This window comes from Stegodyphus dumicola, chromosome X2 (genome assembly GCF_044657685.1).
Source record: "Stegodyphus dumicola isolate Sdum_Otavi_A_Nest chromosome X2, ASM4465768v1".
Lineage (NCBI taxonomy): Eukaryota > Metazoa > Arthropoda > Arachnida > Araneae > Eresidae > Stegodyphus > Stegodyphus dumicola.
Genome location: NC_140781.1, coordinates 185,375,726 through 185,400,362, shown reverse-complemented (window position 1 = coordinate 185,400,362; position 24,637 = coordinate 185,375,726). Strand labels below are relative to the sequence as shown.

At 33.3% G+C, this 24,637-nt stretch overlaps 1 protein-coding gene across 2 annotated transcripts in view; it reads left to right on the top strand.

The window, feature by feature from the left end:
* Positions 1 to 2,934: 2,934 nt before the first annotated feature.
* Cad96Cb (protocadherin Fat 4-like Cad96Ca) overlaps positions 2,935 to 24,637 on the top strand; it is a 146,276-nt gene continuing 124,573 nt past the window's right edge. For both annotated transcript variants that reach the window (XM_035375973.2, XM_035375964.2), the window contains exon 1: positions 2,935 to 3,285. The gene's annotated coding sequence lies outside the window, so the exon portion shown is untranslated. The remainder of the gene's footprint in view (positions 3,286 to 24,637) is intronic.

The window sequence follows — 24,637 nt, the reverse complement described above, 5'->3', positions numbered from 1 at the left end:
GAGGAAATGCTAGTTATTTATAACAAGAAAGCAAAGTATTTAAAGCAGAAAATGCGCTCCGATATGAATAAAATAATAATACTGCTTGATATAAACTCTGTATTTTGCTCAAAAATAAACCGACTTCTAAAACAATTTTTGATAAGTTTCCTTGTTAATGGGTCGCATCTGTGGTGTCATAATTTATCATAATTTTTTCATTTCAAAAATGAACAGTTACGTTGCATCATTATTAATGCATTGCCATTGTAGAGATAGTATTCTTTCCTTTAATTTTAAAATACTTAAATGCATGCGTTGTTCATAATATAAAATTTAGAATTAGCATTTTGTTACTTTTGTATGCGCAAAAGCAGTTTAAAAAATTCAGCAGGTCAGTAGATTTTATTACCTTCAATTAAGAGAGATACATGTTCTAGCTCGGTCTCAAACTCGCGGGCCGCAAGCAGTCCTCCAAAGCAATTTCATGCGGCTAGCAAATACATTTCAATTATATATTTTTTTGCAAAAGTTTCAAGATTTTAATTATTTGAAATATCCGAGTTTACGTTATTTTCATTATCGTTTTATCGTTAAAAACGAACTTGACTAACTCACCAGAAAATATATAAATTGAGCTAATTAATTTACAGTATGTAATATAGTAAATCTTACAGAAAACTTTAAAAATCAAATCTGAGTAACTTTTGTTCGTAGTCAAAAACTAAGGAAGCTCAGTTACGAATTTTTGAGCTAAGCATAATCGTTTTGTTTGGAATATATTTCTACGTGAACAACTTTTTTTTTTCTAAAGTTGAAAATTAATAAAAGAACCTGGTGGGCCGATGATTATTTACAATCGTTGATGAAGATAATTTCTAGTAATTTTTCTTTGAGGCCACAAACTTTGTCAGAATGGAAACGCCATCAAATGTCAAGCTGTAGTAAGAAATAAAGAAGTTTATAACTATTTACATGCAAACATACGTGTTTTAATTTATGAGTCAAAGAAAAATTCAGTAAGAGAAAGAGACTGGGTTGTCATTATTTATTGCTAAGTTTTGTTCCACTTGAAAAATTTTCCCTGGAAACTTAGAAAGTTTTCATAATATTGTTAGTCCTTTAAGTTAAGGTAGGTTGTTTATGATTAACTAAACATATTAGAATATTTGAAATAAATATTAATCTGAAATATTAACATTTAGCTGGCAATATGCTACAAAATGCAACCAATAAAAATGTCTTACAGGTATCAAACTTTAGATTCCAGACATAAAAATAAATATAAATTTGAATTTTGTTTCTTTTGCATTATTATTATTATTATTATTTAGATAAATACTCTGTGAGCGAAAATATAAGACCTAGACTATTAATAAAGACCTAGAGACCTGCGATTAAAAACCTGATTTCTGGTATGCCTTTGATGGCCTTCTCAGATACTTTTCAGTTGCTTTTCAGGTATTAATTTTGTTAACTAATTTGTTTCGAATATTTTTAATAAAAATTTTCATTTTGGCCCCCTCCCCCCCCCCAAAAAAAAAAGAAGAAGAAGCCCTGGCGGTCAGTTGTTGTCAGATTGGACATTCGTTCCGTATGTAACTTGAGTTTGAAACCACTGTTCTAGTGCATCTTACCTGTACTTCCATCTTGAGAGAATTCTCGTCACACTAATAAGTAATTAAAGTAAATGAAAGACTACAGATTGTAGAGACATTAGGTATTTTTTGGAAGCAGGAATCATAAAAAATGAGCAACGCCTTCGCCGGGAATCGAACCATGGACCTCTGGAATACGCGCCCAGCATGCAGACCACTACACCACGAAGGAACGCAAAGAAGTCGGGAGAAATACCTTATAAGATAACTGTTTTAACACAAAGGATTAAAAAATACATTTTTTTTCAAGAGTTCTCTGCAGAACTTTCTTGAAAAGAAATGAGAAAATAGATATTTTGAGTATGCCAAAAATTTCTCTAAAATATTTCTTGTAGGAAAGCAGTTTTGATGGAAGTTCCTGACTATCGCCTATGGTCACAAGACCCAGATCTAAGAGTTTGCTTTTCAGTGGTGGCAGAAATCTTCCTCGAAATACTATTTTTCGCTCACGAAAGCCAGAAAAATAGGAAAGGTGGGTCTGGAGATAATGAAAGATCAATGTGACCTATGAATTGAACTACTTTAATAACGTCCTGCTCAATTGGCAATTTTCTGAGCAAAATTAGCTCATTTATTTAAGTCGCTTTTAGATCCTTAAGCGAATAGTGCAGTTAAAACCTGATCTCAGGTATGTCTTTAATTGCCCTCTCAGATACGTTTAAGTTGCTTGTCAATTATTAATTTCCAGGTAATTCCTCTCAGTTAAAAGTTAATTAATCCTATTCAAAAACTGAAATTGGGGGGGGGGGGAGGCATTCGTGTCATCGGCTAAGAATGTCTTAGCAGTATGTGCAAGATAGTCTGTTTTTTAACGTTTTAGGTAAACTCTTTTTGGCTTTCTCAGTGAAGTCCTTACTTAAAAATTGTTCCTGATCAAAATTTACTCAAAAAAAAAAAAAAAAAAAAAAAAAAAAAAAAAAACCTCGCCCCTTAAGTATCACTCATAAATTTTTTTCGACCATGTTTTGTTAAATATCTCTTATTCACAAATATATATATATATATACATGTATTATACCTACTAGTAATATTCCTATTTTGTGCAGCTTTCAAATTTCCTTTCCGATTTTTCCTCGTTAAATAACTCCAAGAATATAACAACGATGTGTCACATTCCGTCATAGATCCAATGGGAAGCCGAATAAAGGTGAAACATTTTAGCGAAGCACGTGTTCTAACATCTTTTCTGTTTACAGGTTGCCTCTATGAAGTTACAGCACAGAAAAAAGCAACCAGCAGATGGTGCCACTAGAGCCACAAGTGACGTCACAGCCAGGTGCTAGCTCTCCTGAGAAGCGGCACTTCCGCCTCAAACGTTCTCTCTTCCAGACGGAGAGTCAGAATCAGGTATCAACGGCTCCTGTGTGCTTGCCTTTGTTATTGAAAAAAGGAGAAAAAAATTCGGTTCTGACTATATCCCCCATTTCATATCCGCTGCTTTTGATGTGACTGAGTTCAGCAAGTGGTTTACATTTTAGTTGCAATGTGGATACTAGTCGAGAAGTGAAAAATATTTGAATAATATTCTGAATTTAAAAAAAATATACATATCGTTGATTATTTTGTTGACAGTGCCGCAACGTGGAATTCATTTTTGACGTTATGTTGCCATGCAGCTGAGAAGTGTGCGTAAGCGGATGACTTTGTGGTAAGTGTTTTAAATGTTAATAGCTTTGATTTTCAGATTATTTTACCTGCTGGCAGGAGAACATAAAAGCTGAAGTGATAGAAAACGCGGCGGGTACGATAACGGAATAATGATACTCTTTGAAAGCGACTTCTAGGTCTCGCGAAAACTGTTTTATCATTGGAAAAATATCAGTTGGAAATAACTGTCAAATTATGTAATTATATTACGTATTTTTATAATTATATTCTCCACTGTTTTCTGCCCCTAAACACTTATCAGCAACTATTTTTACTATAAGATTTAGATGTTATAATTTTAGACTACATCTGATTTGACGCACCAGCTTACAGAATCATAACTCTATTTTATGTTTCTTCTCTCCTAATATCATTTTCAAAAAGTTATATTAAAAACTAATGTAAATTTAATGTGATAAAGGTTTCCTATATAATATGCCATTAAAAAAGCAAGCCTCTTACGTAGATATATATAGAGAGGTTCTAAAAAGTAAGAAATTTCACATGCATACATATATATATATATATATATAAAGGCATAGTTGTAATACTATTTTAAACTGTAACGTAAGTTCATAAGTACTTTTTGTTCTTCATTTTTTTAATGTATAAGTATAATTTTTATCTTGCTGACTGACTGATTCTTCACTACTTAGTCACTACTATTTTTTCATGGTTATATATTCTTTAGGATAATTTTACATTTTAACAAATGTTGAATGATACATCATTTTTCATTATGAGGTATATTTGCCGAAGATAGAGATATAGGATGGAAACTATAAAACTTTAAAAAATGCCAAAAATTTAGAAATATTGCTTGGAAAAAAAAAATGTCGTTATGTTAATTAAATGCTAAAGTGTCACGGCAATTTTACATTGTGTGAATTATTTTATGACCTTATTTCGTGCGATAATTATCATGCCTGCCTTTATTTAAACTCCGTATTACCTTGCGAGAATTTTTTTCTAGAAGACGAAAAAATAACCATTTCTCTTTCTGAGATTTCTATCATTGCAATAAAACTTCGTTTATGATGAAATTTTGTCATGAATAATTACTGAACAGTGTGAATTGATATAGAGGATAATAGCTCCAAATTGTATTTAAATGTACAAATTTTTTCTGCAACTTTCCACACTAACTTCTATCTGCATACCAATACCTAATTTACATTTATTTTCTTTTAATGGGACTTGACTGTAAGCCCACTAGTGGAGTGGCTTAAGCCGATAGATAGTGGTAGTTTGTCTCACATTCAGTTTTCGGTACTAAAAGTCTAGAAACATGTTTTTTTTTTTTTTTTTTTTTCTTTCATGTTTAACTTCCGTACGAGCCAATTTTTTTTTTCTTTTAGAACACCGTTCACGAAGACATTTATACTTTTAGGTAGATTGTCCTAGTGTCTTTAATCCCACCAATGATCGAGCGGTTAAGACTGCTGAATACTTGTAGTTCGACTGCGCTCGAACCCAGACGAAAGGTCTTGGCTGCTTGATTGTTTTTTGTGTTTTTACCCATATGTAACTAGAATACAAGCCAATTTCCCTTAGAAAGTCCTTCACGAAGTTTTTTTTTTTTTTTTTTTTTTTTTTTTTTTTTTTTCCCCAATGGAAGGTACTTGCCTATAACGGAGTTGGCCACTAATAGTGGCCATAAGTGATGGTAATTTTATTGTGGGGGCACCTATTGAAGGGACAGACAATTTTACATCCATGCCTTATTCGGGATTCGAACCCGGGCCGTTCGATATCGCAGTCAAGCTCCCCTTAACCACTATACCGCCTGGGCGGCCCCTTCATGAAGTAATCCCCTCCGTTGTGTCAACAGCCCTCGTAGGCTTTGCCATATTCAAATAACATACCTAGGGAATCTTACCATAATTTAATAAACTTTAAAATTTTGCAGCTCTAATTTTATCAGTTTATGTTGTTGAACCTATAAAAACTTATTAGTTGTTATTAATATCGAGGGAAAGTTAATCAACTGACAGCTCGTGAACTAAATCTTAATATTTTTTAGCATCAAAGTGAATAAGATTATCGCGACCAATGTTTATTTAAAATAAAATGAAATCAGAACAATTTGCAAATGGTCGCACTAATGAGAAAAGTAAGAAAAAGCTTGAGCTAAAATCTGAATAAACTCAAAATTTGATTTTTATTTTTTGACCATGCGCATTTTCTGTGCTAGGTAACTTTTATCAAATTTTGACTTCACATTTATTTATCTAAGTTACTGTTTAATAAAGTCTGCTTTTTTTAAGACTTTTTGTCAATTTTATTCTTGCATTTACTCTGCCGATTTACAGTATTTTTAAGGACATAGTTTTAAAAATTATTTATCATTCGATTGTTATTTATATACCTAACGGACATGCATTTAAATTCATGTGTATGCAAAAATAAACGAAATAAGCAAAAACATTAGTAAATAAATAATAACATTTGTGAAAATACGCTTAAAGCTTTCTGCTTGCACAAGTTTTGGCTAATACTTTTACAATTAAAAGGTCAGAGATACTATTTAATACAATTACTTTCCTTAAAGTGGACGAAATTGAAAACAAAAAATAGTCAAAACAGAAAGCATAAAAATAAATAAAAACCAAAAGCGCCACCATTGCCAATTTTTCCCCAGCATCACAGAAAATTTAGGGAAAGTTAAAATAAATTAACCTAGAATAACAGCCCTAAATGTGGACCTTCTGCAGAAAATATAGAATTAACTGTGGAAGAGGAAATAAACTTTCTAGTCGAAAATACATGAAAGGAAAAAAATTATTAATTGAATTACAAAGTCTTCAATTTGCAGTTCAATGTTTCTGGTGATTTGGAAGCAACAACACGCATTATAAATAGACGTGTGTTTGAGTAGTTTTGCCAACGAGTTGTAATTAAATGAATTAAAATTTAAAAATTACCAGAATTGTAAACTATCCATTATGCATGTTCTACTTCCTTCTCAACCAGACGGAAAATGTATTCCCTTTTTTTTTTTTTTTTTTTTTTTTTTTTTTTTTTGTAGGCAAACCTGTTGGTTCAACGAAATTAATAATGCAAAATGAAAATAATGAAAACAAAATTATTAAGCACGTGCTATTAAAAATTAAATGCATATATATATTATATAAAAGTTAAAAATATTTTTAATTAAAAAAAACTAGTATTGAATTACCTAAAAAACGGATTCATCATTCATCATGTTTTTATAACACGTAAATAGGTCCTTGACCTTCTCAAAGTGTAAGAATGTCAAAACATTTTAAGTCGAAATAAAAATTTTAAATTATATTTATTGGCTTATTCAGATAGTAAGCTAGTAGCTATGTACCTCTGAATTAGTATATAAATAAATTATTCATTTGAAATCAATTTCGCAATCGACTTATATAATGTAGTTTTAGAGCCTAAATTCAATAAAACTTTCAGTAATTTCTTCTTTCAGTAATTTAGAAATTAATTTAACTTAATTTAAAAATTACGTTTTTCAGCTATATTTTAATAAAGCAACTATCATTTAAGTTTCATGTAAGTAATCAAAGTATTTTCATTTTTGTAGTAGAATGCTAAATATATTAAACATTGCATTGTGGAATTTCATTCATAACTTAATATCATCGTTTGTGAATCATCAATTTCCTTGCTCCGAAAACTCCCGAAAAACAAAGTCCTATATACATCATCTAGATTCTAAGGGATGCATATAGGACTTTCTAGGGCCTAGAAGCTTGTGATGCTAAAATGTTCTTTGCTTGAGCTGCAACCATTTAGTTTTAAGAAAAAAAATGCTCATTTCTCGACACGAGTTGTGTAGATGTAAAAGCAAAACTGAAACTTAAAGGTTGCGTTTGGAAAGCGAGTTGATTTAAAAATTAAATAAATAATCAAAATAAAAATTTACGCGAGATCTAATTAAAAATATCTCTTGAATATGTAAAACTGATTTGAAGACGTATTAGAGGAAAAGATGAAAATCAGAAAAGCTTCAGATCTCTTTACCAAATTTCAGAAAAAAATTTAAGAGTCATAATTTCTGATTAGCTCAATTCTTAAAAGTCTATTAATGATTTAAATTTGCCTGTTGTACCTTTTTCTCCCTATGCTACATAGCGGTGTGAAAAGAAATCATTGATTTTTTCCATTTATTTTGTTATTGTTTTAAATGTTCTTCCTCACTACTATCCTGATTCTATGGATTCCACTCATTTTACGATTCCATATTTTGAATGTTCTTGGAGATCATGAAAAGCAAATTTGAATTTGATTAGTTTCGTTAATAGATTTGTTATCGTATATTTTTGTGTGTGCACACCTAAATACTTATTCTTCACATGAGACATTAATATGGTTCTCCTAGCTCACGAATATTTACTTTCGTATGCGTCTAATCGTGTACCTCATTTCTATTTTTGAGTCGTACTAGTTGCTATGACGACGCTCAGCGTCACTGTTTGGTTATCGTGTCAAAAAACGGACGGTTGGCGCAAAACACGAAATGGAATCTCTTCGCGAGAATAAACAGACAACGGCTACGAGCTTCATTAATGTCCTGCGGCTTCGAAAGATGAATTCTGCGGAACTTCACAGTGGAGGGTAAAAGTGCACTTATCGCAAACATGCCTAACATACGGCTAAGAAAACTAGGTGAATTCGTCTTGATTGGTTAAGACCTGCACAGTGGGTTTCATGTTCCTCCATGCTTCGATCTCTCAAAGTCGCCCTGAAGCTTTTATTTTGTTGATTGCGCGCAAGTTTAATTTAGTTTTTGACCTGATGGCATAACCTGTAATGATTTTATGGAATATTTTCACTCACATTTCCAGGGTCCACCAGGTGACTGGATGGCTAAATAAGAGGAACACTCGTCTCTTCCTAGAGGTTGAACCGTTTAATAGCATTGCTTTTTCATCCCCCCCCCATGTGTAATATATGCATGCCCGGTTTCTGCGCGAAAGCCTTTTATGAAAACATCATTTACCCCTGGAGCGTCGCGTGTTTTGCCTTAATTAACCATTTAACACACGAACAATTCTTCTTTCAATAATTATTAGTTGTAAAGGTGTATTTAATTATAATTCGCGTATCATGAGCACTACCTTTAACACATTGATACAAATTTAACACGTGCAGAAATTTTTTTTTTTTTTTTTTTTTTTTTTTTTTCAAACGGCAAACAAAACTTTTGACCTTGTACAGTTCGTGTTATTAAAGGAAATAATGTAATCAAGATTAATAAACTTCTTTGATTTTCTAAAATTTTTTTCGTACGCTAGACCAATATTTTTCGGCTTAGTGAAAATTTTAGGCGCTGTATTTCAATCTTACAAAACTAGAAAATTCATATGTTATAAAATACCATTATTTTTATTAGCATTATTAAATTTCTTCCTCTGCTTTTGAGTATGAAGTCAAGTTATTGATTTATGAAATTTCACTCAGAATATTCATTCTTAAGCTTCGAAACGCCTAAATGTATTTGAATTATCTAATGATTCAGTTTTTAATCCTACAATAGACTAAAATAGTTTTAAGATAGCATTTATATTTCCATTTTCTGATTAAAGAATTGCACTTCTTAGGAAATATGGCAAAGCACATTGCTATTCCCCCCTTAGAAGAAAGCTTTCGAGAACTTAAAACACAATGGTTTTTGTAAACTGAAGTGACTAAATTTATTTACTGTTGTAAGCATGCTCCAATAAAATTGCTGTACTTTGAAAAGTTTTAAGGAAAATTATCAACATTATTACAACTACACAATTATTTTTCATGTGCTGTATTTTATATTCCTTCATTTTAAAATAGAAAGGTTGTATTACTTCATCTATATGGAAAGATAGAAGCTATGCAAGTTGTTTAAAACTGTTTTCTAGTTATTTGTAATTCAGATGACTGAAACTTCATGAATATAACAGTAATTGATTCATGTAACGATGACAACCAACGAATACGGTCGCCTATCTTGAAATTTAGTTTTTCGGAGAGACTAATAAAGGTAAACGTATGCTAAAGTGTTCAAGTGTTTATCCCATTTCTCTAATACAGTAATTCGTGACTTTTTATTGCGTACATGCATGTAACTTTCATAAACCTTAGTTTAAGAACAATAGGAGGTTATGACGTGATTTGGATTAAACAAGTGATGAAAATTAAAAAATGATCTTGTTTAACACATTTTTTGATATCATATGACTTTTCAAGCATAAGGCAACCTTTATATAGCACCAAAATATGCAGGTATCTTAGAACATGGTATTTCGTAACGCTGAAACGGTTTCGGCTGATTCCTTGCTCCACAGTTTCAGTTAACACGCCTTCTGTGAAATACAATGTGAATTCATCGGGACTTTTAAGATCAGAAGTGCCGGAACACTGTGAACGTTTACCTCAGTAAATACCGATTTCACGCAACTTCAAAATAGCACAAAGTACTGGTATTCGGTATAACAAGTACTGCAATCACTCGCTGCGAGGTTACTGTGATAAAATTAAATTGTAGAGACATTAGGTATTTTTTTGAAAGGAAGGAAAGATGAAAAATGAGCAATGCATTCGCCGGAACTCGAATTCACGTCGAGCGTGCTGACCGCTAAACTACGAAGGCATGCTAAGAAGACAGGAGAAATACCTTATAAAATAAAAGAATGAATGCAATAAAAAAAATTAGGAGGCATATAAATAAATAGTAATTTTCTGTTTAAATAATAATGTAGAGTCATTAGGTTTTTTTTTTTTGTTTGTTTTTATGCTGGAGATTTGAAAAATGAGAATTGCCCTCACCAGGACTGCAGCCTGGACCCCTCGAATACGTGTGGATATACTTCCAATTACACCACGAAGGCATGGTAGAAAGATAGACTAAATACCTTATATACTCCCCCTTTTAAAAGGCGACTGAAGATGAGTCGACCCAATCCCTAAAATCTTGCTGATGACGAATTTTTGTCCACCACCTCTTAGTTCGGGCGCCACTGTAAAATCATTAGGTTTTTGTTTTGATGCTAGAGATGTGAGAAATGAGCAAGTCGCCAGGATTCGGACCTGTACTTCTCGAATACGGGCCGAGTGTGCTTCCGTTAAACCATGAAGGCATGCTGGAAGGATGGAGAAAATACCTTATAAATGTATTATATTAAATTAATGATAAATAACTTGGTAAATAAAAAAATTATTTAATTATGTCCGAAAACTGAATGAAATAAGTAGTACACCAACTGGAACTTGAAAAACCTAATGATTGAGCACGTGTATCACATAGTAAAAGCTAAAAGAAACATAAATACTTTGAACAAGAGTTCAACTAACTAGAAATTGCGTACTTTTTAATCATATGTTGCGGGAAAACTGTACCTGTAAATGGAAAAATAATAATAATATGATAATAACGTGAAGAATTTTAGCATAAAACTATAAAACTGCACATTCAGATTATTAACATATTTCTACATAAATTTTGTGAAATATCAAGTTTCTCGCAGGTCATGCTTTTTTCACTGAAATTTGATCCAAACCTTTCCCTAAATTTTGGAGTCAGTTTCAACGTACAACCAGGAATTCAATCTAGTACTGACCATCAGCAGAGTATGGTACCTTTTCAGATCTCTAGCTGTCCTTACCTTTCGTAAACCTTGTAATTATTCCTTACGTTTGATTAATATCAACCACATTAAATTCTCCTTGAAAGGTATTTCTGAGTTTACATTTCTTACGCCTTGGATGTTTCTTGGGAATTTACCCTTCAAAAGGAAAATAAGGCGTACTTTAAATAGCAAGGATCAACATCAGTCGTGCTGAATGCTAACAGATTATACGAATGTTGATGTTAAAAATCAATTTTAAACAAAGAAGTGCAGGAGGATGTCTCATTTGAGACTCATTTGGCTACTGTATGACAACAGGATTGTCAGTTTTCTGTGACTAAACCAAAATATTTGAATCCTGTCAACACTATGGTTTCGATACTCACCTATACTTCGCTTATGTTTCTGTCCTTTTACATCACTGTAAACCAATTTTCGGAATTTCTCATAATTTCCTTCCCTCTTGAGACCTGAAAACAGAAAAATCTTGAGTAATATTCGATGAACAGATAATTGACTAAAATTGGGTAATTCAAGAATTTTTGCTACCTGTTACTCGTTTTTGCACTAAAAATAGCTAGCCGTGCTACTTAACTCTGCGTGACTATTATTTTACAAGCTATTGCTTGTTCACTTTATTTCCCGTACTTGGAAGATTTTGTTAAAAGAAAAGCAAATGTTGTGATTTGATTATTCCCGTTCACTGGAAAGGAGGAAATACTCTTGGTTTTCGGTTGAGAATTGATTGTAAATGATCACAACCATTACTTTTATGTTTTCCTTATATTGCTTTCTGTCTTCCTTTGCCTTTATTCTTTGTTTATGAGAAGTACAACAAAGTAAAAAAATACCTTTTTTTTTTATTCAAACATGTTTCGGAAATAAACCTGAATAATATTAGTAAATCGCATTTCCTTTAGTTGAAATGCAGTTGATTTAGTACTCCTTGTAATAGTAAATATGGCGCCTGACAAACGAAACATAGTGCTGGTTTCAAATGCAAAATCTTTCAATATGCGAAAGAAAATGGAAATCGTGTTGTAGCAAAGTTGTTTGGTTTTGGTGAAGGTCCATACGTGAATGGAAGAAAAATGAAATCACGATATTTAATATGCCAAAGAATAAATATGCTTTGCGCACAGGAGTAACGAAATGGCCTATCCTAGAAGGACGTGTTGCGGACTGGGTCCTATTAAACAGCCAGGAACGGCATTTAGGTACATGTAGAAAATCTTATTTTTGCATGCTCATCTTTCCTGTTTTTTAAATCTACCATTTTTATAGCCGGAGTATAACTCACACCTATAAATTTCGATCTCATTTTCTGTATTAAAAGTGCGGGTTATACGTCAGAATATACGGTACATAGACAGTATGAAATAGAATTTAAATCTTTTTATATATTTAAGCAAGTATAGAAACGATTTTTAGAACTACTTGATAAACTTCGCGTATCTCAAAACGATTTGTGAAAACGTAGCAACTTTGGCATGCGCATAAGGTTTAGTTTGGTTTATTCGATTGTGCAAAGTACTTGAGGGCTATCTGTCTAAAAGGAGGGACGTCTTCGTGGAGGACTTTCTAAGGGAAACTGGGCTCGTATACGCGTTACACATGGGAAAAACCACGAAAACTTCCATGCAGCCAGCCCGTTTGCGGGATTCGAACTTCGGACCGAGCTACCCGTGTTCAGTGACTTCACCCCTCAGCCTTTGGGGGGCTTCATGCACGTAAGGAGAGATTGTCTTGTAAGATTTCAGAGATGGCCTTTTTATTACTCACGTGGCTATGTGTCAGGTATCTACTTCTTTAAATCTTCAGATCACGTTACGTTTGAAAATACTATAATACCTGTGAAAATCGTGATTCTTCGAGGTCTCAATTTAGGTTCGGAATTAAAATACTTATTGTAGCGATTGTGGATATTTAAATTTTTCAATATTTTGATTTTTAGAACATGTTCTTGTAAACAAAACTAAAATTGCTTGTGGAAGACGTCTCGCGCTCTAAAGTAAGATTTTATAAAAGGAATATTAAATATAATGCATTTTCTTTTGTTTAAATCTTAATTGTATTTAACTCTCGAGCATTATGTTGCACCTACTTCCTTCTGGAGAATTATACTTTTTCACTTTTAATTTTATCTGATGATACATATTACCGCTTTCACACTATCAGCTGACAGTTGAGAGCAGAATCTGGACACCCGTGCGGCTTACTTAGACTATTCGGGTCTAGCCAGGTTCCGCAACTATCCGGGGCAACACCTCATGGGCCCTATAAGGGCATACATTGATCCTGTATACATGCTTACATAGTTTATAATATATGCTTACATAGTTCATAATATATGCTTATAGTTACATAGTTCATAATATATGCTTACTTAGTTCATAATATATGCTTATAGTTACATAGTTCATAATATATGCTTACATAGTTACATAGTTCATAGTACTTTCACACTCTTGATTTGGTGTTCGGAGGTACGTTGTTCAAAGCTCCTGTTATTTCGATTTTTAAAAATGCTGTAATATTTCCCGGCGTGCATAAAATAAATTCTAACCGTTAATATGAATAATTTTCATCTTACTGTATGAAGTTAATCAATCATTCTGATGTGGACGTAGTATAAAACCCTAAATTCATAAAAGATCTTTTTATGAACGAAACGTAAGAACAACAAATAATAATAAACAGAATATTTTTCTTGTCATTTATCCATCTTTACAGTTCCATTTCAGTATACTAATTTTTCTTTAATTTAAATACTATGGTTGAAAAATAGGCTATATTTTCAAAAATAAGCAAAATATACTTCGAAATGCCCTATTAGACTTTCTATAACTACAGATTACGTACTAATAAACACTCTTTACAGCGATCTGTTACACAAGAGAGAGCTAGTAAATGAAATGAAATGAAAAAATATTAACATATAGTGAAAGAAACGTTTTGCTAGTTTCATTGGTTAAAACGCGAAGCACTCAATGATTATTACTTGTAGAGAGGGATGCTTTCATAACGTTTTCTAGGCGAAGCTTTCTGAACTTAGCTTAAAACACTGCGAAAACGAAATCGCTGAATCTTGAGAAATGAGGTGTAAATGAAATACCATTACTTTAGTAACTCAGCCTTTACGGGAATCACCATCTTGGTTTGTTTGAATTCTGAGTGAAGTCTTTAATAAAGTGGCGAAGTTGGTTTAGGGCTATAAAATAACTGTTTATATTATTTCGATATACAATAACGGCCAATTTTTTATTTAAATTTTAGACATTCTTAAAGTTATGTTTCTAAACCTGTCTTTTTCTGTCTTCCCTGTAGAATATATAATCTACTAATTTCAATATAACATGCATACATAAGATGCCAATAACATATCACTGCTTTTTAAAAAATAAGTTTTTATTTGTTTGGAAACTGTAAATTATAGTAAACATAGTTTTGCATACAAAGCTTTTCGAAAGAAAAGTATTTCTACATATTCAAAATTATGTGTAAAGATACAGTAGTTTCCAAATAATTAAAGGTGTAGTACATTGATGCTTTCGTACAGGGCTCCGTTACTGAGTCCTCCAAATCACACTTCTCCATTTAAGACCCGCCAGTGGTTGAATGGATAAATACCAAGTTCGGCTTCAGAAAGGACAATCTACATCGGAACTTTCATATTTTTTGCGATGTGTAATGTGGCTATTAGCAGGTTTCCTTTGGAAATATTCTCCAGAAGGGCATCCCTCTTAAGGTAAATTGCTCCATGTCTTTTACCATATCTAGTTCCCCCCCGGGGGGATCGACGCAGAGCGCTCTGTGAAGTACTGGCTAGAATCTGTACCTAAGCAATCTCGGCCACGGGGATATAAAATTTATGAATTTGACGGTTCCCATGGTCCATGGGGTGGAGCATATCTTCACTTGTCATGGGCCAGGAGGTGTAAGTCGTCCACCAGGGTAATGGTAGTCAAATAGCACCTGGGCCATTGAGCGTCTAGTCACTGCTGTCCTTGGTATTCCATGTAAAGCCTAAGGAGAGGGGATGCTCGCTTAGTGCTGGCAGGTAGGCATTCAACGGCCAGTCATCTCTCTTCGTTCACAATGCCCACCCCACTGTGGTCTCTAATCTCTGGGGCGATGGTTCTGGCAGGTTAGTTTAGCGGTGAGAGAGCCTAAACTTGTTGGTGTCTCGGGGATGTGGGACCATGGGCCCATCAGAAGTGTTATACGACCATCTTCGGCAGTGGCGTAGCTAAGAATGTGGCAAGGAGGGACATCTGACCCCGGGCGCAGCATCTAAGGGGCGCCAAATGCTATGAAATTTTTTAATGAAATGTTTTCCATTCTTGGCACACAGAAAGGGGCGCAAATCCTTCAGTTGTCCCCGGACGCTGGAAACTCTAGCTACGCCCCTGATCTTCGGGTGGCCTTGACTGGCGTTTCGGCACCAGCTCCTGGAATGCCATTAAGTTGGCGAGACGGGTACGAAAACCAGTTACCATAACCATTTAGCCGAATGTTGAGAATCCTCGTGTATTCTGTCGTATTCTTAGTGACTAAGTGAATCCTCTATTGTAGTCTTCTAAAATTATCATTCTTAAAACATTCAACTATCTCCAGATGACCAATTAAGTATCTATTTGTTTGACTTATTCTGTATCACGTGTGCGCGAAACATTCACTGCATGCTAAAATGTCCATTTAAACTGATTTTTATTCATTATTAGCTGTTAAAAATGTAGTTATTTCAATCCAAGAGCTAAAATAATACAAATAATTGTGTTAATTTTGAAACAAATTTGTTGCCATTCTTCGGTAGTGCACTTTGTACCTTAAAGAGTCACTGTCATAATAATCGCATGTTATCTCTCCTAAACCAAATAACTTTAGCGCATTAAACAAAGTCTGTAGCGTGTTTCATTTTAAGTCTACGTGAGCTGGGCATAAAATTAGGCAAGAACAGCACGGAACGTCAATACTAGTCGAGAAAATTTGGCTTATAACGTAAAGAGAAGTAAAAGGAATTTGTAGCCGTAAAAGTTATTCCAGTTATAATTCATTAAATAATAAACTTTTTCGGAATGTTTACGTAAAGTTAGCTGCAACTTGATCTTTAAAAATGACTAAAAAATTCTGAGTGTTCTCCGAGAAAGTTTAAATAAAAATCATAATGAATTGATAGATCTGATTAATATTTACAAAGGGTAAACATTTTGCATGATTTCAGCTTTCTTCTGTTTCGCAGTAAAAATAGAAGTATTCTCTTATCAATGCGACTTAATTTATGCAGTTTTACTATTAATAAAATCACTTAAACTGCCTTCTGTACTTTTTTTAGTCCCTGAAGGACTATTGTTTTCGTTTTGCAATTTTGCGTTGAATCACTATAAATGTCCGTTTCACTTTTCAAACTGTTGCCATCAAATGTTAGAGTCCTGCATTATATCTGGAGAAATTAAATAATGAAAAATCTGCATAAATGTATGTATATTTCTCGCATTGTGATAAAACAACGGTACATAGAGCCATCGAATTTTGAATGACGTAATCCTCCTACGAATATGGGCATGTGGAAGACCAAATTTGAAATTTGGAATTTGTTTTATGGTCGATTTCATATTTTGTAAAACTTTAACGAATTTTTTATTAACAAACTCAAGGATTTCAAAGCGAGCAATCGCAACACTCTACGGGAGGGAAAAAAAAAAAAAAAAAACTTTTTTATCTCCAGCTCGCGGAACTGTGTATCGGAAATTCTAAAGATATGGTAATTTTAAAATTATTTTGCGACTTTGCTATTGAACTGAATTTTATGGTTTAAGTGCAAAGAACATGATATTTAATAAATAAAGGTAACACACAAAACGTTAAAAAAACGCCCCTTTGGACGTAATTTAAAATCTGAAACCTTTCAGATTTTTTTCTTTTGAATTTATTGCTAAATTATTTTAAATTTTCGCAGTCTTTATTACAGTTCTTACCATAAATGTTTTAAGGATTTGAGATCTGACCTTTGAAGTTGAAATATACCGAGACGAGGAGCATTATACGATACCATACTTGAAAAGTGACTATGTTATGGATCTTTGTCCTAAGTAAAAATATTGTCCTAAGTAAACATATATCTGGCCTAAGTAAACACATATCTGGCCTTCCAGCTTGAATAGTGATTAGTGATTCTGACTGCTCTACCGAAGGGCCCGGGTTCGAATTCTGGAGAAAGCACGGATGTTTTTAAATGCGTAGTGTCTGTGCGGTAGGGGGCACTATACATATGTGGCGAGCCGAAAGTTCTTTCGAGAGGCTGATGGTAGGGGAAAAGGGAGAGGAAACCCTGTTACCCGTCCTTCCGGCGTGCTCTCTCTCAAAATTAGGAGTGGAACTGAGCTAAAGTCAGACTGTCATCTATACGGTGCTTAAGGCTCTTGTCAATGACAGGAGCATTTGACTCCTTGCCATGATGAATGTCGTGGGCTTGTGCTGACCATTGTCAGACAAGTGAGGCTGGCAACAACAACATATATCTCCATACAAGCGCACCTTTTTCTACGTATTATGCTTTTCTCTTCGTATGTTGGGAGTTACAATGTTTTCCTTCCTTTCTTTTTTTTTATTAAAAATGCTAAATTTAGTTTCATTTAAGAATATTACCTTATTCCAAATATCTTCTTGTACTAAATAAACTAGATTTAGCGATACCTCTAATTACCTGTAGTACTACAAAGGTACTGGCCTAGCTTCTTATAACTTTAATAAATATCTTATATACTATATTCCAGATATCTTCCTGGCTGTACGTAGTATGGCTGTTGTATATGGTTGTACAGGATTTATATACCGCTCTTTTTAAAAGTTATATAATATATCTGGATCAACAGCCTTACTAAAATATTCTTTTCGGCTTGGTTCAGACATGCTCTTTCCTAATCATTCTAATTATTTATATTTTTATATTCATTCCCGTTCCGTTGTTTTCTTCATGTGCAACATAAATATACACATGAAGACATGCTCTCTCCTAATCATTCTAATTATTTATATTTTTATATTCATTCCCGTTCCGTTGTTTTCTTCATGTGCAACATAAATATACACATGAAGACATGCTCTCTCCTAATCATTCTAATTATTTATATTTTTATATTCATTCCTGTTTCGTTGTTTTCTTCATGTGCAACATAAATATCTGCCAGTTTCTCTTAGAATGTCCTCCATAAAAATATTTTCTCTGTAAGCTTTTGAGGTCTCTCTTTCCCCTCCCACTCCCTTTATTATTTATGTTTTCAAGTTCTGACTGGAAACATTTCCAATGACTTAATTTTATAATCTGGTTACTACTGTATAGGTCTCGCTTTCTTAATAAATGTTAAATCATAATATTTGTCTTCCTGAATAGCAATGCTTAACGAGTAATTTTCGCCTTGTAACAGTATTTGTCAGGAATAGAAAGAGTGCAGTGGTTATAGAAGTGTTATATAATTTAAAATGTTAAGATGAACGTTTCAAATCGCGAGAGAAACATACCAGTGTAAAATTTAATAAAATTAAGCAAGAGCATCACCTGAATTGGCGGTAGATTTAAAATTATTGAATATTAACGATTGCACGCTTTATGATGAGGTAATTCTGCTTGGATCAGAGCATCAGCGGTAATTTTCTAGGCCTGGGTCTATACTTACGAGTTTTAAAAAATAACAGGGGTAATTTTTTATAAGGCATTTCTCCCGACTTCTTAGCGTGCCTTCGCGGTATAGTGGTCTGCACGCTGGGCGCGTATTCTATAGGTGCGTGGTTCGATTCCCGGCGAGGGCGTTGCTCATTTTTCATCACTCCTGCTTTAAAAAAATACGTAATGTCTCTACAGTGGCGCCCGAACTAAAAGGGTGGTGGATGCTGGTTCTCCTCACCCAGAATTTGGCGAGTGGGTGCCCTAAAAACCCCAGTCGTCCTTTAAAAGGGAAAGCATATAAGGTATTTCTCCCGCCTTCTTAGCGTGTGTTCGTGATGTAGTGGTCTGCATGCTGGGCGCGTGTTCCAGAGGTCCGAGGTTCGATTCTTCGCGATGGCTTTGCTCATTTCTCATCACTCCTGCTATAAAAATAACCTAATGACTCTACACTGTTTTTTAACTTATTTGTGTAAAGACGCACGGAATGCGTTATGATGTAATATCAATCAAACGAAATGTTTTAATTATGCTGAAATTTAAGCGTTACTACGAGTTATTGCTATCTGCATATATGCAAAGTTTCTTCTGGGTGCTTTGTACCTGTCAATTATTTATAAACACTTGTAACAACAAATATATCTTCTACTTCCGTATGCAAATTAATTACTTTAAATGAATTATGGTGAGGAAACGAAACGTGACTGAGCATTTTTAAATGTTTAAACTTCTATGTAAGCGGCTTCTGACATAAATACTATGGTAGAGTTAAATTCAAATACTTCTTCGAAAGTTTATAGTTTCCCGTACTCTATTATTTCTACATAAAATAAAAGGAAGAGTCTGTCTGTGTGTGCCTTTCGTTCATGCCGCGTATAAGCTAATGGACCCAGGGCTAGAAAATTTTGTACATAGGGGATGCATCTAGACAAGAATCAGTGCATCTCGAAGCGATTTTTTCAAAATTCGAATGAGATTTTTAATTTTTAATTTTTTTTTTTTTTTTTTTTTGTTTTTTTGTTTTTGATTTTATGTGTTTTGATGAAATCGCATCAAATCGATAATTCTCTCTCATTATATCAACACTGTTGCCACTCGGAAAAATGAGGGCGATAATTCTGTGCAGTTTTTAAATCTAATGTTTCTCTTGGATACTCGACGTTTGTCGAGAGGACGTATATTTTCTCAGGTACATTTAAAAGCCTGACGAAAGTTGGTCGCGTAGCGACTAGTAATTAATAAACTAACCATCCTATTCAGAATTTTATCGCGAACCTTGATTTCCAAAAGTAACTGTTCAGTTCGAAAGTTACGCTTAAGAATAATAATCTCTCTTAAAGATGAGGCAGCAGGTAAAGTTAATAATAGTTATCTGTTCGAAAATTAAAGGATTAACATGAATACTCGTGACTTGCAAGGCTCTCTTTTTCAATTGTTAGCAATTATCTCAGTGTCAGACGGAGATCCTCGTAGATTTCCTAACCGATTTCCACACACCTGCTGAGCTTCTGGGCAACACTTTTAGACTGGAAATCCAGAACATCGGCTGCATGAATATAAGTATATCATTCATCAATGTATCTAGCCTTAAAATCCTCCCAACCTGATCTAAATCCTTGCAAGAGAGGTATTTATACACGCTCATTGTTCTGTAAATCCCCCAGAACATGGCTATGAGTAAGTCTCAAAATGGTTCATGTTATGAACAATTGAACTAGTGCATAGGGTCGTGTCCTGACGCCAAATTGTGTGCTAACATCAGTTCTCTTATCGCGAGCTTTCACTCTGGTAATTTTGTGCAATGTGCGAAGGCATTAACCCTTTACACAATAAACTACGATGTAATAAAAGAGGATAGCTGAACTGCCTTATAAAAAGCTGTTCATAAGTGAATTTCGATCGGGACATTGCATTGATACATACTGAAAATGTTAAAATGAAAAGACAAATAAATGTTCTGTCAAAAAGGTGAAGAATTTCGGTGCTTGCTTATTTATTTTTTTTAGTTAGCCAGCTGAAGTTCAGAAACTGAAGGCGAGATTTGAAGTCATTCCACAGGCATTATTAATTTTTCTACAATTAAAACTGTTTTGTTATGGAAATATATTATTTAAACGCTGTTGTGAGTATATATTTCCAACAAATGTTTTCACTTATTATAGAAATGGGGGGGAATGAGCTTCAGTTCTCGATCAAGTGAATTTATTATTATCCCAAAGATATTTTCCAACACAGTATATGAGGATAAAGCTGTACATTCATTACATTATTACACGCACACAACGAAAAAGAAAAATCTAACCGAAATATTTAACTTATATATAGGGAATTCATCGTAAGTATAATTTTAGAACAAAATTATGCTGTCAAATTCCAACGCAACCTGAAAAGCAGAAGAATAGCAAAAGTCTCATTCCACACTATGATTTCATGCTCAGATGTGGTGTAAACGAATGAAAGTGAGAGATTACTAAGTTGAAACACTTTTAACAGATCATCAAACTGATACTAAAAGCAACATTGAGCATACAATCTTCTTCTTCAGCATACGATATTATTCAATGCATATCCACTTAAAGAGATCTAAAAATGGCCGTATTCTGAGAATTTTAGGAGGACGTTTTCACAACTTTAATATATATGTATACGAATAAAAGAAATTACTTTTTAATTTATTGGGTTACTTAAATTTGGGGGGTTAATTTATAAAACCCTGGGTAAAGATTCCGCGAGTCTTAGGTACTATATCGTATGGAAGGCAATCTGGAAAGTGAGAAAAGTAATAATAAATGAAACTATTCGTAATAAATAATTTAAATAAAATAAAGTGTAAAACGACAAAGAAAATAATGAATTAATAATAAATTAATGCGTAATAATTTGAATTAGCTACATCATAAAAGTTATTTAAAATAACATGTTACGTAGAAGATGGGTAAATTAATGATTTCACAGATTTCATGCATGGTATCAAAGATAAAATATCTTCGAATTCACGTAAAATTGTTCCTTTATTTTGATTTCTAATTTAACAAAATCTTTCTTGACAGAGTGGGTACAGCCCATACATATTTTATTTCCTGAACTGTTAGTAATTTGGTTATGACCAATTCCTTCTTCCAGCTACTCTGTATTCCCCGCGCGTTTTGTTCTTCCCACAAAATTCAAGCACACATTCATTAGCTTGCATTGATATCAGTCTCATTAGCTCCTAAAACAAATTTTGAATTAAAAAGACGCAGGATTTACTGCGGTTCAATTTCACAAAAATAAGCCGCAGCTCAACTTATTTGTTGCTTATTTTGAAATTATGAAACCTCTCAGTTAATAAAAAGAGCCTGGCTCCGGTTCAATTTAAGCACTTATTAAGTTTATAAAAAACAATGATGCTAAAACATAGGTCTGTTTTCTATTGAAACTCAAAGACAACCTTATTGATAAGCTTTCCCGTCTTGTTTCTGGTCTTTACTCTGACTTGCATAAATTTTAATATGAAATAAAATTTAATGATCATTACTACAATTTCTTCAACACGTAGCTTTTACATATACAATTCCTGCTGCGCATACAGTATGCGAATAAATATTGACATCTTTTATTGCGTGAAATATATACTAGTTAGGTTTTATTTTGTGAGACACATACACATAAGGTATTCTCATTTTTAACTAATTCTCTTGGCATTTACACTTTTATACTGTAATATATATTTACATTTTGTATTTTTTTAATTACGATCTGCTGTGCACGTGTTAAATGCATTGCACATTTTTCAGTTTCTTGTTCCGAAATAAACCTAATGACTCTACAAAGTTAAATTAAACACAATGACTCTACAAAAAATCGCTATGTCGTTTTAGAGAAAATCCGATTTTATACCAAAATACACATGTCAGAACAATGCTATATATATAGCTAATGTATATTTTAAGTTGCGCTTTCGAGGCATTAAAAAAGGCAAGCTAAATTTCGTCAATCGACCCAGTAGAACGGGGGATGCAGAACTGTGCTCCCCCTCTTTTTTGTGTTCAAAGTATATATATATATATATATATATATTGTGCAGAATATACATATAAAATATTATTCCTCGTCGAAGATCACGCGGCTGCCAATACTTGTGGCAGAATTCTGCATAAACGTTGTGAGCGTAAGTTAATATATCTGAACTACTCTCAACTCTCTCTAAGTCATAGAATAGGTAATTTATTTTTATTTTCAGGTCAGTAGCGATGCATTATTCTCAGTACTTTACTATGGAAATGTTTTTGAACAAAAGGAACTGGGAGCTCTTTTAAAAATGCAAAACCAAAATAATAATAATAATAAAAAAGGTAATTTATTTACAAGACGATAACAAGATGTCACCCCTCCCATTCTAAATGGTGAACCTTCGGCCAACGATAAGATCTGCCCCACACCCATTCTTTCACCACTGCCTTTCGTCCAATTAGGTGATTCGTCTAATGTCAGTTGGCTTAAATATCTATAACATAAATGTATATGTTTATCCTAGACAGAAAAGGAGCGGAATATAATTTATCGCACATAAAACTAGGGACGTAATCCCCATTTATCATACATATAAGAATAATTTATGGTGCATATAAGATCAGTTGTAATGTAATTTACGATGTATGTAAGTGGTAGGGGCATAATTTAACTATGCAGTCTCAACCGAGTATTCCTAAAATCGAATTTTATATATTTACTTTTTTTTTACTTATTAATTGATAAGCATTATCGGGAGAAACATGCTTTCAGAAACACTATGTCATAAGCCGTTATTACTATTTCCTTTAATTGCGATCACATCCCGATTGAATATATATTTTTCTGTCGATGGTACATCTCGTATATTTCTAAGTAAAAAACTATATCTACTGATTATTACTTCTATGCTAAATTCCATCAAGCAACGCTAAATAAGTTAATATATTAGTTTGAAATTATTATAGTTCTATTAATTAAATTATTACAACTCTGCCAGTTAATTTTTATGCAACATGAACTCACATTGTTAGGAAGTTTTTCCATTTGCTCAGTTACGTAGTGTTTAGGAGTTGTGATTAGCTACAAAATCATTACAGTTATTTCGTATAAATGTGCTCCACAGAAACAAGTGCGAGATACCGAACGTGTGTTGGATATATTAAGTGGTAACATAAACACTTTCTTATTTTGCAGAAAATCTGATAATATTTATATTTCCAGTTTTATGTTAATCTTAATATTTTAACTTGTAAGGATTATGTTAATTTTATTAACAGTTAAAGGTCCTTTCCTGTCAAATTCTTAACTTCAACTTACTACTTTCGACCAGAACGTAGTTTTAGAATCACGTCTGAATACATAATGAGGAAGAGCGGTATTTAACCGCGAAGTTCTTTGGTCTGAGCAAGAGAGAATCAGCGTTTCTGATTTACGCCCGTCTGCCTTTTGGCCACTCTTATCTCTCAAAGCTGTTATTACGCTCGGCCGTACTCAGGCTCTTGATAGCTTTGCAGTCATTTGGTGTTTAAGGGGCCAACTGCATTAGAAACTTGATAGCTTCGGCTATATTTCTTTAGTTAATCTTAGTTTTAGTTTAATTCTTAGTCTCTTAAGTTCAAGCCCAAGTGTCGGCTTTGACTGTACACTCCAAGACGAAGTTTTGTTAAATCTTATTGAAATAATAAAGAGTTAGTTACCCTTCCATCTTGTTGTTTCTTGTCACACAAACTTAAGCGATTATTCGCTAACTAGTTCTTAAGATTCGTTACTTTCTACAGTAACTGAGATTTACAGAGTGAAAATCTTACAAACTCTAAACTTACGAGACCTAAGTTAACATAATTTGGAAGTGAATTTATACGTCTGGGTTTTGCTCATTTAAAGAGAAGGGGAAATTTACATTGCAAATTTTAAAGAATTTATCAAAAAGTAAAATGAATAGGATTCATGTTTGCTTGCAAAAATGTCAAAATATGTACCATGAGGGTTTACCAAAACTATAAAAAATGCTAATTATGTCATAAAGTTATATGTGTCATCATTAGATCTTTCTCAAATCTGCTAAATTTTAGATCACGAGTCTGTAGAAAATAAACGTGGGCCAATTTATATTT